Raw genomic sequence first — 16,844 nt, 5'->3', positions numbered from 1 at the left:
AGGTCCACATGCACCAGGGTATTGATTCCTGCCTCCAGAAAACTAATCTAATTGTGCTCCTTATCATTAGCAAATGGTTGGTGTATTAAAACGATGACCCATCTGTATATTGGAAATGCTACTCCATTATGACAGCTTCAGAATGGAAGCAAGTCTAGACACGGTCCAACAGTGGCGTTAGGAAAAATATCTCTGATCCTCAAAGGAGAAGAGTCACAAATATTCAAGATTAAGTTTTCCTTTTAACTTTTCCAGCAGAGGAAACCTGGCATGAGAATCAAATGTGTCCTTTGGACCACAGAGGGGAGGAAGAAAAACAGCCTTGGCTGGCGTCTCTTGGCCTCTGAAACAGTTCTCACGGGCTCTGTGTGTGCCTTCCTGCTACCCTTAAAATGCTGGCATTTGTTCTGCGGTAATTAAAGCACCTTCACTACTCCCCTCAGTGGCATCCTGTCAGGGACTGTAATAAAAAAACAGACCCCTAAAGAGTTAATAATACTAGTAATATTGGCATGTCACTAGAAAATGTATACAAAGAAAACCTGATGCAACTTATGTTTTTTCCCCCTTCTGTTAAAAATTGCAAATTCATGTGATCAGTGGCACTTTTAAATCAAGAGCACCATCTAGTAAAGATGGCCTTCTTTGTCTCTCTACACAGCACTAGTCTTTTTTTTTTTTTTTTTTAATATTGAAATCTAAAATGTGATCATTTGGAAATTTTCTCTAGAAAAGCCCATAGGCGCCATCACTCCAGCCACAGTGGAATAATCCTGATAGCCATGTCTGTTTAGTGCCCCCCTGGAGCAAGTATTACCCGCTGCTGCCTTTGTGCTATCGCTCTTATTAGCTATTCCTGAGAGAGCACTTATCACACTGTATTGCCATTATTTGTTTATCTGTCTGTCTCTCCAACAAGGCTGGAAAGTCCTACAGGGCAGCGGCTCTATCAGATTCATTGGTGCAAAAACTGAATGTCTTAGGTGCTTGTCACATAGTGGTGAAGTCACTTTTCTATTAATATTGTAGATTACAGTGGGGCAGGAGCCACAACCTCCCTTCTGATGTTCCCTAGCCTCTCTGGTACCCTTGAAGTTTCTCATGGTGTCCCACATCCAAGGTGCCCAGTTGAGATGAGTCTATGATGTGGCCTCTGTCCCCCTTTCATGAGGGTCTGCACTGGGATCCCACTGTTGTCAGGCCCAGGACCACCCATTCCCCTTGGGACAGTGATGTTACTGTTAGTCTAGCATGTAGGGTGTGGTGGTGAGGTTTTCCTTCCCCTAAATAGAGGTCATTACGGCCTAAGTAAGGGAGAGAGTGACATAAAGTCGAAATCAATTTGGAGAGTCGGGTGGCTTGTAGACACAATAAGGAGTTTGACTTTGATTCCAAATGTAGCAGGAGGTAGCTCAAAGAGGGTCATGGCTGTTGAAAAACTAGCAGATTGGTTAAGCAGAGACACCAGTAGGAGGCTATTGGAATGGTCTTGTGTGATGGCAGTGGACATGGATATGGGAAAGAGTTGGTGTGCATGGGACACGAATGAAAGCAACTTTCTGATCAGTTATGAGTAAGGAAGAAAGGGAAGAATTCAATGCCACTCCCAGTTTTCATTGAGCAAACGAGTGGGCATTGTTTCATTAGAAAGGGAATATTTGTGGAAGAAAGGTTGGAGGCCCAAATCAAGGGACTTTTTTTAAAGTTCCAATGGAGATGCCTATTGGGTAGCCAAGTGGCCAGGCTAAGAAAGCAGTTAGATATGCAAATTTCAAGTTAAAGGAAAAGATAAGGGCTAGAGATATAAATTTAAGAGTCATCAAAATAGAGATGGTAGTTAAAGCCTCAGTACTGGATGAAGTTGTAGAGGGTCAGAGTGTAGCTATAAGAAGGGAAAGAGATCTGCAACCAGGTCCTGAGGTCATTGAACTTGGGTCGCAGAAGAGAACCAAAAATGATGTTTGAACAAGAGCATCCAGTGATGTAGGGGGAGAACCAAAAAAGTGTGCAATTTTAGAACCAAAGGAGGAGAAAATGTCAAGATAGAGGAAGTAGTCAGGTGGAATGTGGGACACTTGCACAAGAAGACAGAGAAATAGTTATTGTTCTCCTCTTTATCCAGGCCTGGGGCTACTTCCCAGGCTCTCATTTTGTGTTCTAAGGCAGTGGGAATAGCCCCAACAGGGCTAGCCCAATGGGATACTGTATTCTAACACTGATGAATTTCCCAAGGTGTGTGTGTATGTGTGTGTGTGTGTGTGTGTGTGTGTGTGTGTGTGTTTTCCTGGTTTGAAATAACACAATGTGTAGGAGGACACTCACATCCTAGTACAGCCTGAACTGCAAAGAGCTTTTTTCAGTTGGGCACCTTCTTTTATCCCAACGTGAGGATCATGCCTGACTGTCCTCCTCTCCTCAAGAGAAACAAAGGTTTCCTGGCACAGGGTACAGCAGGTCCATGTAGAGAAAAGGCATATTCCTGCCACTCAGTCTCTTAAAAAATAAAAAGAATGACAACAAAAGACACCAATCAACAAAAGCTTTGGCTCTACCATAGGGAAAAATTTACAATTAGACAAGGCTTTTGTTCTCATTCTACAACATGGTATTACTGTCATTTCCCAGCTTTAGCTCTGAGTAACAGGTGGGTGTTTGCTTTGCATTTGGGTAATTAAAGGTCCACCGGTCCACCCAGGTGGTTTATGCCAAACACGGGAAAAATCAGACCAAAGGTGACTGGATTTAGGTCTTCTGCAGAGTTTCAAAATGACAGATTCTGCAGCTTCCAGCTAAGTTATTTCTTCAAGGCCTAAGATAGTACCTGGTCTATTTTGTGATCAGCTACTATTTGTTGCATGAGTGAATGAACAAGAAGGCCAAATGACAAAGTGGAAAAAACACTTGATTCAAGTAGAAGATCCGGAATCTCGGGAAGATCATTTATACTCTCTGCACCTGAACATTCTTAAATATGCCATCTTATAACCCAGGAGTTTTATTTTTTATTTTATTTTTTTAAGGTTTTATTTATTTATTCATGATAGTCACACAGAGAGAGACAGAAAGGCAGAGACATAGGCAGAGGGAGAAGCAGGCTCCATGCAGGGAGCCCGACGTGGGATTCGATCCCGGGTCTCCAGGATCGCGCCCCGGGCCAAAGGCAGGCGCCAAACCACTGCGCCACCCAGGGATCCCAACCCAGGAGTTTTAAAGTGATGTGTTGAAGAAGGAGTTCAACCGGCAAAAACAATGAAAACAAATTCTATGAATTTCTCACATACCTCAACTGAAGTTAAAGGAGATGCAAATACATTCTCCATAAAATCATTAAAATCTCTTTTCCTTTTGGAAGGAAAAACAAAATAAGATTAAATCAGAGAGGGCGATAAACCACAAGAAACTCTTAACTCTAGGAAACGAACTGGGGGTTACTGGAAGGGAGGAGAGAGGGGGGACAGGGTAACTGGGTGATGGACATTAAGGAGGCACATGCTGTAAAGAGCACTGGGTGTTATATGCAACTGATGAATCACTAAATTCTACTCTTGAAAATAATAATATGCTAAATTTTAATTAAATTGATTTAAATTAAAAACAAAATCTCTCTTCCCTCCCACCCCACAGTTGCCCCAATGTCGCTCTGTCCTCAACATCCTGACTCCCGAGGACTTGTCTTACACTCTCTTAATTGTTGCTGGTGAAACTTTCATTCATCCCAGCTTGTCTATCCTCAGCACTTCTGTTTGTGCCTCCTTTCAGAAAGGATTCTACATCTTTAGGAGGGGGAAACAAGGGAGAAACTGAGCTCACACATAGAGGGTTTTCTTTGGAGGTCTGGAGAGGAGGTAAGTCATAGACGATTTTCACATGAGTAGGTTTTGCCCCATCACATATGCAAAATGAGAAAAATAGTTCCTGCTCCTCAGGATTGTTGGCATGATTAAATGCGATACGACTAAGTAATCCTAAACTCCTCACAGATATATGGTGACACTGTTCTGTGTGCTGTGTAAACATTTAGTGCTTTAAGTGCAATTTTGATCTCATCCTCACAAAAAGTTAATTTTATCTTCATAATAAGCCTGTATCTGCTTTCCTTCTTAAAAAACAAGTTACAGGGGCACTAGGGTGGCTCAGTTGGTTAAGCATCTGACTCTTGATCTCCACTCAGGTCTTGATCTCAGGGTTGTGAATTCAAGCTCTGTCTTGGGCTCCAAGCTGGGAGTGGAGCCTACTAAAAAAAAAAAAAAGAAAGAAAGAAAGAAAGAAAGTAAATTGACAGCCTTATAAAAAGAAGCCAACACAAAACATGTCTAGAAGTAGCTTCAGATGCATTGGTAAGGTTTCATTGTCAGTCCTGTACATAGCACAGTTTAGAGTAGTGAATATCTATACTTTTACCACTCATTTAAAATAATTTTAACTTCCATGTAAATTTGTGGAGTATACCTAGCACCTTCTATGAGCTCTTAATTTAAAGGGGCCAGATTTGAGAATTGTGTCTTAATTATACTAATGATACAAATAATTTATCTCAATGATAAAAATCTGGAAATGCTATCCTTTCCATTCAAAAAGTGAGATTTGTGAGTTTTCTGTTTTCCATTTTTGTTTTTTTGAGATCTGATCTCATGAATATTGGTGATTCTTAGAACAGACAAAATAGAAAATCTAGTCAATTCTGTTGGTTCCCTATTGTTGTGCAACAAATTACTCTAAAACCTACTGGGTTAAAACAATGGACATTTATTAACTCACAGTCCTTGTGGGTCAGAAATATGGGGTTGGCTGAGCTGAGTGGTTCTGGCTTGGAGTCTCTGATGAGATTGTAGTCATGCAGTCTACTGAAGTGTCTACATGTGAAGGCTTAACTGGGGATGGAGGGTCTGTTTCCGAGATGGCATCCTCACGTACTATTAAGAGGAAGCCTGAGGTTCCCACCATGTGAACTTTTCCATAAGACTGCCTGAGTGTCCTCCTGACATGACGGCTGGCTTCTCCCAGAAAGAATTATTTAAGAGAGAGTAAGGAAGAAGCCACAGTGCCATTTATGTCTTAATTTTGGAGGTCATACAATGTCACTGTGTCCACATTCTATTTGTTAGAAGTAAGTCACTAATTACAGCTTACACTTAAGGGAAATAAAATTAGAATCTACTTTTCAAAGGAAGGAGTATCAAAGAATTTTGTGGACATGTTGTAAAACCAATACAAGTTCTTTGGCATAAATTGCATTTTAAAATTGCTTATATTCCAAATAAAATATGAGTTTTTCACAAGAGGGAAAAATACTTACATTATTAGATTCTCAGGATGTAGTATATAAATTTCCTTATTGGTTATGGAGAAATTGAGTTCAGAGGCATAAGTAGCTTCTTCCAGGCATAGAAAAATTCAGCATCCAAATCTGGACTTGGATCCGATTTTCTGATGTACAGTTCCATGTGTGGTCACATTGCATCTAAATAATGATAGCAAAAACAGGGCTCTTTTGCTATTCTGAATTTTACTTTTCCATCTTTTGGCTACTTACATGATCTCACACAGCTGGATTTAAATTGGAAACGTTTCATGAAAAATTCGGATGTTTCCAAATATAGGAAAAATAAAAGAGCTATCCAAACCCTTCAGTACATGAGTAATTCTGCATGCTGAATGACTATCCTGGTCAAGACTTCATTCTCCTCCCCAGTGTATATTATTCTATATGGAAGGTTTCCAATGTAATCAAAAGTTAAATTGGAAATTTGGACCAAGGCAACAAGATATCACAGATATCAGATAGCAAAGTGAGATGTGAGACAGGGCCGCGATCCAAGTGTTGAGAGAAAGTATCTACAGAATTATTGCACAAGTTCTGTGCACTTCATCTTGGGTCCTTCACCCAGGCTGTGGCTAAGTCAAAGGGGATCTTATAAGAAGGATTTTAAAGTAAGGCAACCAATGCTCCCAAAGCAAGGAAGAACTTCAGTGAGACCACTCAAGGTTGATAAGTGTCATCTTCAGGTAGAAGGCACAAGGAACTGGTCCCTGGCCCAGGACTGTAAGATACTACCTATGAGAACCACAAAAGCTATGGAGATTCCTGAAGTTTCATCCAGGAACAGTGAAACCATTATCCCACAGCACAGATTTGAAGGGGTAGTGGAAAACAAAAAGAAACTTTTATGATGAACTACCCTTCATGCATGCTCTAATATAAAGCTTCACTGAAATTTATCACAGGCATTTCCTGCCTTTTAAATAATGCAAGGTGAGTTAAGAAAGGGTTAAGTTAGTTTCAATGTTATCATTAATTAATGCAATAATTGAATTAATTATCAATGCAATCATGTAAGAAACTTGGACTTGTATATTACAGTGTTTTCAAAAAACCCAAAATATATCAATATATCAATTTTCCAAGGTTTGTGGAAATGTATGGGCATCTTTACCTCAAGTTCATGATTTTTATAAAGTTGCTTCTAATTTTCCTGTCCCTCCTTTCGCTGCTCTACTGTCAATAGTCACTGCTGCTCACTGTTTCCTGTATGCTTCTGTATTTTATCCTCTCTCTTCTTTAATTGATGGTTGGTGGGAGACACACTTGTTGGGATTGTGAATTAAAGGAGCTTAAATAGGACTATGATGTTTCTTGTTTTTTTTTCCCCTTTGGTTGCTCACCAAAGTTCTCCAGGGAAAGTTGTTGGAGAACTGATTTAGGGCAGAGGAGTTCTGATTAATCTTGTGTGTTAGGTAAGCAGCAGAGGTATGTACACATGAGATAGTCACTGAGTGTTCAGTAAATTTGTTTATATATATATATATATACTTAAAGGTTTTTTTTTATTTATTCATGAGAGACACAAAGAGAAAGAGAGGCAGAGACATAGGCAGAGGGATAAGCAGGCTCCATGCAGGAAGCCCAATGTAGGACTCGATCCCAGGACTCCGGGATCACACCCTGAGTCAAAAGCAGATGCTCAACCACTGAGCCACCCAGGCGTCCCTGTTTATATTTTTCATGACACTTTACATACAGATTTTTCATTCATTAGTTGATTCACAGGTGTATGTTGAATGCCCACTATGTGCCAGGTGCTGAGCTTAGATCAGTTAATGCTGGCACGGATTGAATCAACTGCTCCTATTCAAGTTCCTGCGCTTGATCCTAAATGCTGTGCTCTGTAACTTAGACCAAGAAATGAATTTTCCATGCCTTTTGAGATGGCAAATCTTGTATGCCACTTAAACAGATGAAGAAGCAATGGATTTAGCACCAGATGAGGAATGAATTCTAATATCACAAATGGCAGAAAATTTGCTGTGTGGCTGGTTGGTAATAAAACTAAACACTTCACTTTGATACGATGTTTTAGTTTTCCTGATTGCTTCAGTAACTACCTTCATGTTGTACTTTCACAGTGACCTTCAGAGAGGTAAGACAACCTCTCCCAACTCTGTTACAGGTGAGGTTAAGGGTTCTTAAAGCCTAAAGGTAGTGACCAAATCAATGCGAGAGCCCATCTTTATTCTATGAAATTCAGTCTTTTTCTCTTTTAAATAAGACATCACCTCTTTGTGCTTTCATTTCCGCTTACGTGTAGTATTAGATTGATTCTGATGCAATGTGGATTAAGTATTTGGAGATGTGACTGGACATTCGGATAGCCAAATAGTTTCCCCAGAGCCTGAATATACCGTTAGTGTCTCTGTTTTGGAGTGTGTATATACTTGACCTTCTGTTCTGCTTAGTAAGAGTTGAGACACCAGAAATGGAACTGAGATGTAAGAATGGCTTTCATGCATCAAGTCCTTGGCATAGGTCCCTGGCAGCAAACCTCTGCCCTTCATATGCTAGGAAGCTAAAGTAAAAGCCTGCTACCAAGCCAGATGCTTTGAGGGGAATTGTTCATCCCCACCACTGGCTCCTAGGCTGGATTGAAGCTTGTGAAGGCCTAAGGTGTCCTAACTCCCAGAGACTTCAGATGCCCCAGTGGCTGTGACAGGGTGAGGCCACAAGGGAAAAGAACATTTTGCCAAATAAACTGTGGTCCATCCAGACAATGGAACATTATTCAGCACTAAAAAGAAATGGGCTCTCAAGCCATGAAAAGACATGGAGGAAACTTAAATTGCGTATTACCAAGTGCAAGAAGCCAGTCTGAAAAGGCCACATACTGTACAATTCCAAGTCTATGACATTATGAGAAAAGTAACATATAAAGTAAAAACATCAGTGGTTGCCAGGGGGTTGGGGAGGAAGGGATGAATAGGTGGGGCACAGAGGATGTTTAGGGCAGTGACTATACTCTGTATGATACTATAATGGTGGGTAGGTATCATTACATTTTGTCTAAACCACTAAGAGTGAACTGTAATGTAAGTGATAGATATCTGGACTATGGCCATGATGACATGCCAGTGTAGGTTCATCAGTGGTAATAAATCCACCATTCTGGGGAGTGGGGGGAGTTTGGTAACTGGGGAGGCTGTGCATGTGTAGGGGCAAAGGGTAGATGGGAAACATCCATACCTCCTTCTCAATTTTTCTGTAAACCTAAAATTGCTCTAAAAATAGAAAGTCTTCAAAAAAGAAAGAGGGAGAATTTGTCTGCCCTAATGACAGCCCTACTTTTAGAAGCTGGGATCCTACCTAGAGAGCTGTTGGGCTCCCTTTTGTGGTCAGCACAGGGAAATGAGTGATAAGCAAGCCATGGAGGCTGTAACACATTTGGGGTTTGCAGCCAACTCCAGCATTTCCCTCATTGCCCGTATTGTGTTGGGACAATGGTCTGATCAAATGTTTCCTAATTTCATTGTGGACTTCCTGTCTAATGAGTCCCTTTCTCCCCTGCTCTAAATAAAGAAGATGCTAAAAACGTGACACACACTACAGATGGGTCACCCACATCTGGGCTTTTCATTTTAGAAGACAGTGTGGGGGTGGGGAGGACAGTTAAGCAAGATGTGGCTGGCTTTCTTATCAGAGGGGTGAGTGGGGGGAGGGGGTAAAGAGATGAGGGAGTGAAACAGAATCATCCACCATTGTTATGAGTGACAGACGTAACCATTGGGACTAATTATAATAATGATCCTAGTCCATAACTGACACAGAGCTTGAGTACACCTCTCTATGCCAAGTTCTCAAATTTGGGCACCTGGATTGCACCTATGAAATTGGCATTGACCAAAGAAACCATGTGCAGATGGATATTTGCATGTGAAAACTGGGTAATTGTGTGTGTGAGAGCAGGAGCTTCTGTGCACAATTATCAGCTTCTCCTCAAGATGTTGGGAGCAGTTTCTGGTCCTTTGGAAAACTGGCCTGCAATTTGCTGTTGCAGATTTGAGTTCTGTGTATGTAGGAGACGTGTGTCCAGGTTTCAGAGAAGGAGCCCATATGAGTTGTTCTATGTGTGTTGGCGGTCACTGATGAGCCTGGCACTGTAACAGAGTGATTAAGGGCTCAGGCTGTGCCATCAACCGGACCTGGATTCTGGCTCCACTATAGCATTCACCAGGGCAAGGTGGTGGGAGAGAGGAATTTCTCTGAGGAGCTGCAAATAACTGGATGTGCTTGGGCACTCGGGATGCATGGTATTGTTGGAGAACCAGGTGGGTATCTAGGGAAACTGAGACTTGGAGGAGTAAAGCTAGACCTATGACAGAGCAGGATTCGAAGCTCTAAGGGCCCTTTGCAGTCTTAGAGCCTATTGTGAAGACATGTGGCACCACGTGTTTGGTGGCCAGCGCTGGTGGAACTTCATGTATTTTCTGTGGCAGCTCCGGGGTTTCTCCTGAAAGCCTATTTCAGTCTCTCCTCCTTCTGCAGCAGCCTCTGGGAAATCAATCCGCTTTCCTTCCCTTCAGAAGCTGCCACCGTCCTTCAGAGTTTGTCCCCTTAATACTCTCTGAAGACAAACACCAAAGACCTTTCTGTATTAAGGCTTTTAGTGAGGATCACAAAGGGAAAACAGAACAGGAGAAAAATAGCAAAGATGAAGAAGCCATAAATGGCTCTGCATTACAAAGTCCTTATTGTCTAGATCCCTTGTATACAGTTTGCAGGGATCCTGAAAGGGGGAGCCTCAAAGGTATTTTGTCCTCAGAAGGTGGAGCTCACTGAATCTTCCCATGTCTTCCGATTCTTCCTTAGCCATGTGATAAGGATCATTTCTTTCATGTGATGCATCATCAGCCTAAGCGTGTGGTCTGTGCTTGGTTACTGGTAGATGTTCAATTTTTCTTAAGTCCTTTAGAGCGAGTTGTGATGACTGATTTAATTGACTGTTGCCTCTCTGGGTCTCTTCTTGCATTCACGTAGCGCCCCATGGGCAGGAACCACCAAGCTCTGTCCCTGCGCTTGTTGATGGGTTATTGCCCAGAGCCTGGCTCTTTGTCTACATTAGCGATAAAGAAATATTTTATAGCTTGAGTTGGGGCTTTACTATTGAAAGACACTTAATTCTCCAGTGATAAATTTACACTTTTATCCTTATTATTAACCCAGGGCCTTTAGGGAGAATTTTTTTATTTTTATTTTTGTATTTTTGTGTTTAAAAACCACCTAGTGGATCCTTGCAAATACAGGAAGAGGGGAGTGGGTTGAGTCAGCCTCACAGGGGCAAGTAACTGCTTGGAAGTGGCTTACTATGCTGTCTTGAGCAATGAAATTAAGGAATTCTTGGATTCAGTGGAGACCTGCATATGGGTGTGGCAGTACGGGAAGAAGGCATCCAAATGTTCTTATCATATTTATATAGTTCAATGCACTTTGATGATTTAGTGCCAGAAAAGCACAAAGATAGCTGGAAAAAGGCAAAAAAGAAGAAAGTAAGGCCAGAGGATCAGGAAAAGGGGCAGCCAGATCTGAGAGGCAAGGTTAGGGACTAAGCATCATATACGAGTTGGGAAAGATAGGATTTAAATGAGGCAAGAGAGAGGGAAAAATGATTCAAGTATGATCAGAGTCTGAAAACATGTCAAGTGAAAGCCAAGAGCTTTGTGAGGCTAACAAGGAATATCAACCCTAAGATTTGCTCTCCCTTCAATATGGGTGGCCTTTTCCTGTTCTCCTGTCTGCACTTCCTTGGGCAGTTGTAAATGATGAGGCCACCCGACTGAAACCATAAGTCTCCAAAGCCTCAGTAGTGTTATACTCTTTTTCCAGCTAAGGAATCCCTTCATGATATGGGGCGGAGGGTTGTAGGAGCTGCTGCCAGCAGACCAACATGAGCTTCTCATGGGAGAAGCTGCTCTGAAAAGACACACGATTTAGAGCAGATTATGATAATAATCATCATCATTTTGGCAATCGTGGAGGATTACACATGTAAGACACTAAAAATCTTATGGTGCTGGTGATTCATTTAATGGGAATTTGGCATTGATTCAGAAGACAATGCTTCTAGACATTTAGCAGTCAATCCCAACAATGCAATTTCAACAATTTAAAATACATGCCCACTTAAAAAAATACATGCCCACTATAAAATGACATGTCAAGACTATAGTAAATGGAACATTAAATTATCAGAATCATGATGATGTTGATGATTTTCATTTGAATGTGAATTTCTGAGAGTAATGTGTTCAGCACAGGGACTTTAGCCAGGGAAGTGCATTTACACCATCTATTGTACAGCTGGTAATGCAGTGATGCAGAAGTACAAGAACCACTTTGTAGGCTTGTCATTAGTCATGTTAGATGTCCAATAAGTGTATGGGAAGCCATTAAGTATTTCTCCAGTGTCCTTCTCCTTAAAATAGCCCATAGTTGAGGTTGTTCAATTCTGCCTCATTGGGATTAACATCTTCTCCAGGGTCCCAGAGGGATTTTGATCCTTAGTCTAACATCTCCTGGTCCTCTTCATGGCCAGTGTCCTTCATGTCGACCTGGAGGCCTTATTACCTTCTTTTTCTTAATTTTCATTTTAAAGATTTGTTTATTTCTTGGAGAGAGAGAGAGAGAGAGAGAGAGAGAGAGAGAGAGAATATGAGTGCATGAGCGAGGAGAGGGCAGGGGAGAGGAGGAAGCAGACTCTTTACTGAGCACAGAACATGATGGAGGGCTCAATGTGGGGCTTGATCTCACGACCCTGAGTTTATGACCTGAACAGAAAGGGCTCACCCAGGTGTCTCTGGAGGCCTCTTCTCTTATTTCAAGCTCCATATTATTCTCCATGTTGCTATGGGTCTCTTGGGTCTCATTACTTGATTTGGATGTGTTATCCAGCTATGACTGGCTGTCGTACTCCCTGAGTATTTCCACCTCAGATCTCTGGATCTTCATCTCGAATATTCTCTCTTGCTACTCTTCTTGCTGAGTCAGAGAGCTAGGAGCTTACTCTTGTAAGCTCCTCTCAACAAGATGGTCTCTCATTGGATCTAATGGGGAGGTCTATGGAAGTTGCTTTTTAAAAACAATCTATTTTATAAAACACTGGTATGTATATAGTTTAAAATTTAAATATGACTCTTACCCCTGTAGATAAGACTCAACCACTGCCCAGTCTCAATTCTTGATACCCCAAGGCAAACACTTTCCACTTTTTCAGATGTTTCTTCTCTAGTTCAAGTAATATGTTTATGTCTCTGTTTCATTATTTTCAATTTTCTATACTCTATGGACTCTCTTCTATGAAAACTAATTATTTAGCTTCTTACCTTCCACTCACTACACACACACACACACACACACACACACTCTCTCTCTCTGTCTCTCTCTCTCTCTCTCTCCCTCTTCTCATCCTCTTAATTATGTACCTGGTATCTATTATTGCATAACAAATTACTGTAGAAGTTAGTGCCACAATGTAATAAATATTCATTATCTTACAGTTTTTGTGAGTCAGGCATTTGGGGGTTCTGGAGCTGAACGATCTGATTTCAAGATCGTTCACATGGATGGCCAGTTGGTGTTGGTTGTTGGCCAGAGACCTCGGTTCTTCTCTGTTGGGGCCTTTCTACAGGTTGCGTAGGTGTCCTCATGACACAACTGAGGGTGTTTGTTGCCTAGCTCATTCCTCATGGAGTTGTGAGTGGGTGATGGCCCCAGCTTCAGTGAAATGGCTATTTTCTAGCGCTGCAGCTCTACCTCTAGGTTCAGGAACCACACCCTCCCTATATGCCTTTTGCACTTAGCAATGTAAAGGCTCCCTGTTCCTGCCAATGTCAGGGTACCTCATCCTTTCTGGTTGCATTCTCTTCACCCTGGCCATACTTTTATAAATACTTAAAACTCTCCTTAATTTCAGCGAGCCCTGTTTCCTGCCCATGTTGACTAATGGCAGAAGTAACTTTTTGATGCACCATGTGGTTGAAAATGTCTCTATTCTACCCTGATCCTTGGGTATAGGATTTTAGGTGGAAAATCATTTTTCCTTAGTACTTTCAGAGATGTTCTGCCTTTTAGCTTTCAGGATCTCTGTTGATGACACCAACGTGATCCTTATACCCGATCCTTTGTATGTGACTTGTGTTTGCTCTCAGGAATACTTGGAAGTCTCCTCTTTATCTCCGTTCAAAAATTTCATGATGAGGTGCCTGGATATATGTTTTATTTCATTCACAGTGCTCTACACTCAGCGGCTCTTTTCAATCTGGAAAGTTCAGGGAAATCTCATTTTATGACTTTGATAACTTTATCCCTCCTCCTTTATTCAAGTCTCTTTCTCTCTCTCTCTCTCTCTTTTTTGGAACTCCTTTGAGTTGAAAGATGAATCTCATGGACAAATATAATATCTTAGGTTTTCCCTTCTGTTTTCAACTTTTTTTTTTGGTGGGGGGTACTTTCCAAGCGACTTTACCACCTAATCCATTTAGGTTTTTGTCTATTATATTTTTATACTTTCCTATCTTTCTTTCATGATGCAACATACTTATTATGCATGAAATCTCCTTTTATCTCTCACAATTGAAACTTTCCTCAGATACATGGTCATGCAGAGTTGCCATCTTATGTTTAAGAGTGGGATGCTACATTTCTGATAGAAGCTCTGTGTGCATGAGTAGAGCTTGTTAGCTGTTGGGTTTCACTCTGGGTGATCAATGAATGTCAGCCTCTGTAGGTTTTTCTCTCAATCTGCTTTGTTTTCTCAAAAGACAGGCTGTCGGGTATTGTTCCATAGAACCTTGTGTGGTGATGAAAACATTCAGTATCAGTGCTGTCCAATATGGTAGCTACCTATCAGATATGGTTATTTGATACTAGCAATGTGGCTGGTACAATTGAAAAAGTTATTATTTTTTAAGGATTTCTTTGTTTTCAAGAGAGATAAAGAGTGCAAGTAGGGGAAGGGGCAGAGGGAGAGGGAGAGAGAATCTCAAGAAGACTCCATGCTGAGTGTGGAGCCTGATGTGGATTTGATGTCACAATCCTGAGATTACCACTTGAGCCAAAACCAAGAGTCGGATGTTCAACTGACTGTGCCATCCAGGCACCTGAAAAAGCTGATTTTTAACTTTATTTAATTTTACTTAATTTAAACTCATTCACTTATGACTAGTTGCCACCATATTGGACAGCTCAACTCTGCTCTGCTACATTGACTGTCAACCCTCTACCAGCTAAAGTGGAGAAAAAGTTGGGGATCCCATTGTTCAGGGTGCAGACTTCACCTAAATTTTTCTCTTTGCACTAAGGCTCTCACTCTGCACTCAGCTGTTTGGAATCCAAAGTCTATCGTGTTGAACCTCTCTAAAGGTCAGGTCTTCAGAGGCAATGGGGGCGGTAGGGGAGGGGGTCAATCATCTGACTGCATGAAGTAGAAGACAGACTTTGGAGATCCAGATGCTACTTACAGGTCTTCCAACTAGTCCTCCTGTTTTCCTTGCCTTCTGGGGGTCCTGTAACTTGAATAGCTCAGCTGGGTTTCCAGGGTTCCTTAGGGAAAACAGCTAGTGTCTGTGGCTCTCTCTGCTGCAGGTCTGTTTCAGCTCTCTGGTCTGCTAAGTCAGCTGTAGTTCACCTTCCAGGTCTTGGTTTTTGCTGTCATCTCCTCTCCAGGTGTCCTTGGCCATGTGGATTTGAGCCACTTCTTTTTTCTCGCTTGTATTTTACTGAGGTTTCTGTAGAAAGAGAAGAATGGGTGTGTCAGCGCCTCCGTACCGGCAGCTGATTACTTGGTTTCCACACTTACTTGGTCTAGCTCTTTTGCCAAAGGCATGGGATTGTTTATTTTCCCTACAGATGTTTTTGTGATGTCTAAAATGGAAGCTATTGTACTAGTTGCCATTACATTATTTATTTTAGCAAGTAGAGGGATATCTTGCTGAAAGAGGTGGCCAGAATTTGTTGTTCTATTTTTATGGCACTCTCCTCAGACTTTGTCTAGTGGTACTAGTGGGATAGTCTCCGGCATTTAACAGGAACATCTTAGTCTCTCTTGCCTGCTCACATAAGTGAGACCAGGGTTGTAAAAATACCCTTCCTGGCTGCAGAAAACTGAATTGCTTCCAGAATTATTCTCTCAATTTTTTTTCTTAGAATCCCTAAGGGTATTCACACATGTGTCCAGATATCAGCTCTGGTCATTTATGAATCCATTGTTGGCCAAACCAGGACCACACAATAGCCCCAAGCTGGAAATTTCCACTAGACTGTCACTCCTCACTTAGAAACTTTCTCCCACTGCTGGTGCAGCTGGAGGTAGCATTGTTGGTGAAAATAGGCTCTGCCTCTCTGAAAGGCAGAGGAACAGGGGAAGCTCCTCTAGCCCCAGTGTCAGTCACCTTGGAAGGTGAGAGACAAGGTCCAATGCTGGAGTAGTTGGGGCCAGATGTTCTCAGACCTTTCTGTGTTGTAACCTACCTCTTATTTTGATGTGGTTGAGCACTGACTTCTAGCTCAAGCCGTAATAGACCTGCAGGGACTCCCATCATGCAGTGACCCCCAGCAACAATCAGTAGATAGATCTCTGATAATCCATCTAGAAGTCTCTCTACAGTGAGAGAGGGAATATTCCCTCTGCCAGCTATACTTTATATCAGTGGGAGTTTCATGGTAAAACTGCCCGGACCCAAGGTAGTCTGGCTTTATCAGCTCACACTTCTGCCTCCACCCCAGCATCCACCCTATTCTCTGACACTCTGACTCTCTATTGCGAGTTTCCTCTCAGGGACCCACTGCTCTCTCTTTCTACCCAGCCACCATCTGGGACTACTACTATTCATTACACATACGTCTATATTCCAGAAACCCCAGGGATCTTATAATTCAATTCATTTTTTTCTTCCGTGAATCTCCTTAGTAGTTTCTGTGTGGATGTCTAAGTGTGAATAGATACAGGGGAGAATAGGTGAATAAATACAGTGCTCCCCCACTCACTCTGTCCTAACTCTACTAGCTGCCCATGTCTGTCCCATGGGCAAGTCCAATGGAATGAGTAATGGATAATTTATTCTAAAGTTGTAATCTCCAAAATGAGGTTCACAAGATGATATGGGAGTAAAAAAAGAATTTCTATTTGATTTTAGTCTATTTTATTGAGGTGTAATTGACATATAACATTATATTAGTTTCTGATGTACAACATAACGGTTTGATATTAGTATATAATGTAAATTGACCACTACAATAAGTCTAGTTAACATCCGGCACCATATATAGTTACATACATAGTTTTTTTTTTCTTATGATGAGAGCTTTTAAGATTTATTCTCTTAGCAACTTTCAAATATGCAATACAGTGTTACAATTAACTGTAGTCACTTTTGCTGTACATTTCTATTTTTTAATCTCATACTTTAAAATTTTTTTGCATGCGTGTTTTTTATATATATAAATATTATTACAGTCCATAGTCAAACATTTTTTCCCAGCGCAGTGCAGTTTTATTAAACGAAGCAAACTAGTCGTGTCC

General features: G+C 41.4%; 1 long non-coding RNA gene across 1 annotated transcript; it reads right to left on the bottom strand.

Moving 5' to 3' along the window:
- Positions 1-3,633: 3,633 nt before the first annotated feature.
- LOC118353435 (uncharacterized) lies at positions 3,634-15,045 on the bottom strand. The gene is made up of 3 exons (XR_004812358.2): positions 14,785-15,045; positions 5,297-5,461; positions 3,634-4,234 (listed from the first exon to the last, which is right to left on the bottom strand). It is a non-coding gene; the product is annotated as an uncharacterized LOC118353435 (long non-coding RNA).
- Positions 15,046-16,844: the final 1,799 nt, after the last annotated feature.

Source organism: Canis lupus, chromosome 35 (assembly GCF_003254725.2).
Source record: "Canis lupus dingo isolate Sandy chromosome 35, ASM325472v2, whole genome shotgun sequence".
NCBI lineage: Eukaryota > Metazoa > Chordata > Mammalia > Carnivora > Canidae > Canis > Canis lupus.
Note: the sequence above shows the minus strand (reverse complement) of the source record. Positions and strands in the feature narration are given on the sequence as shown.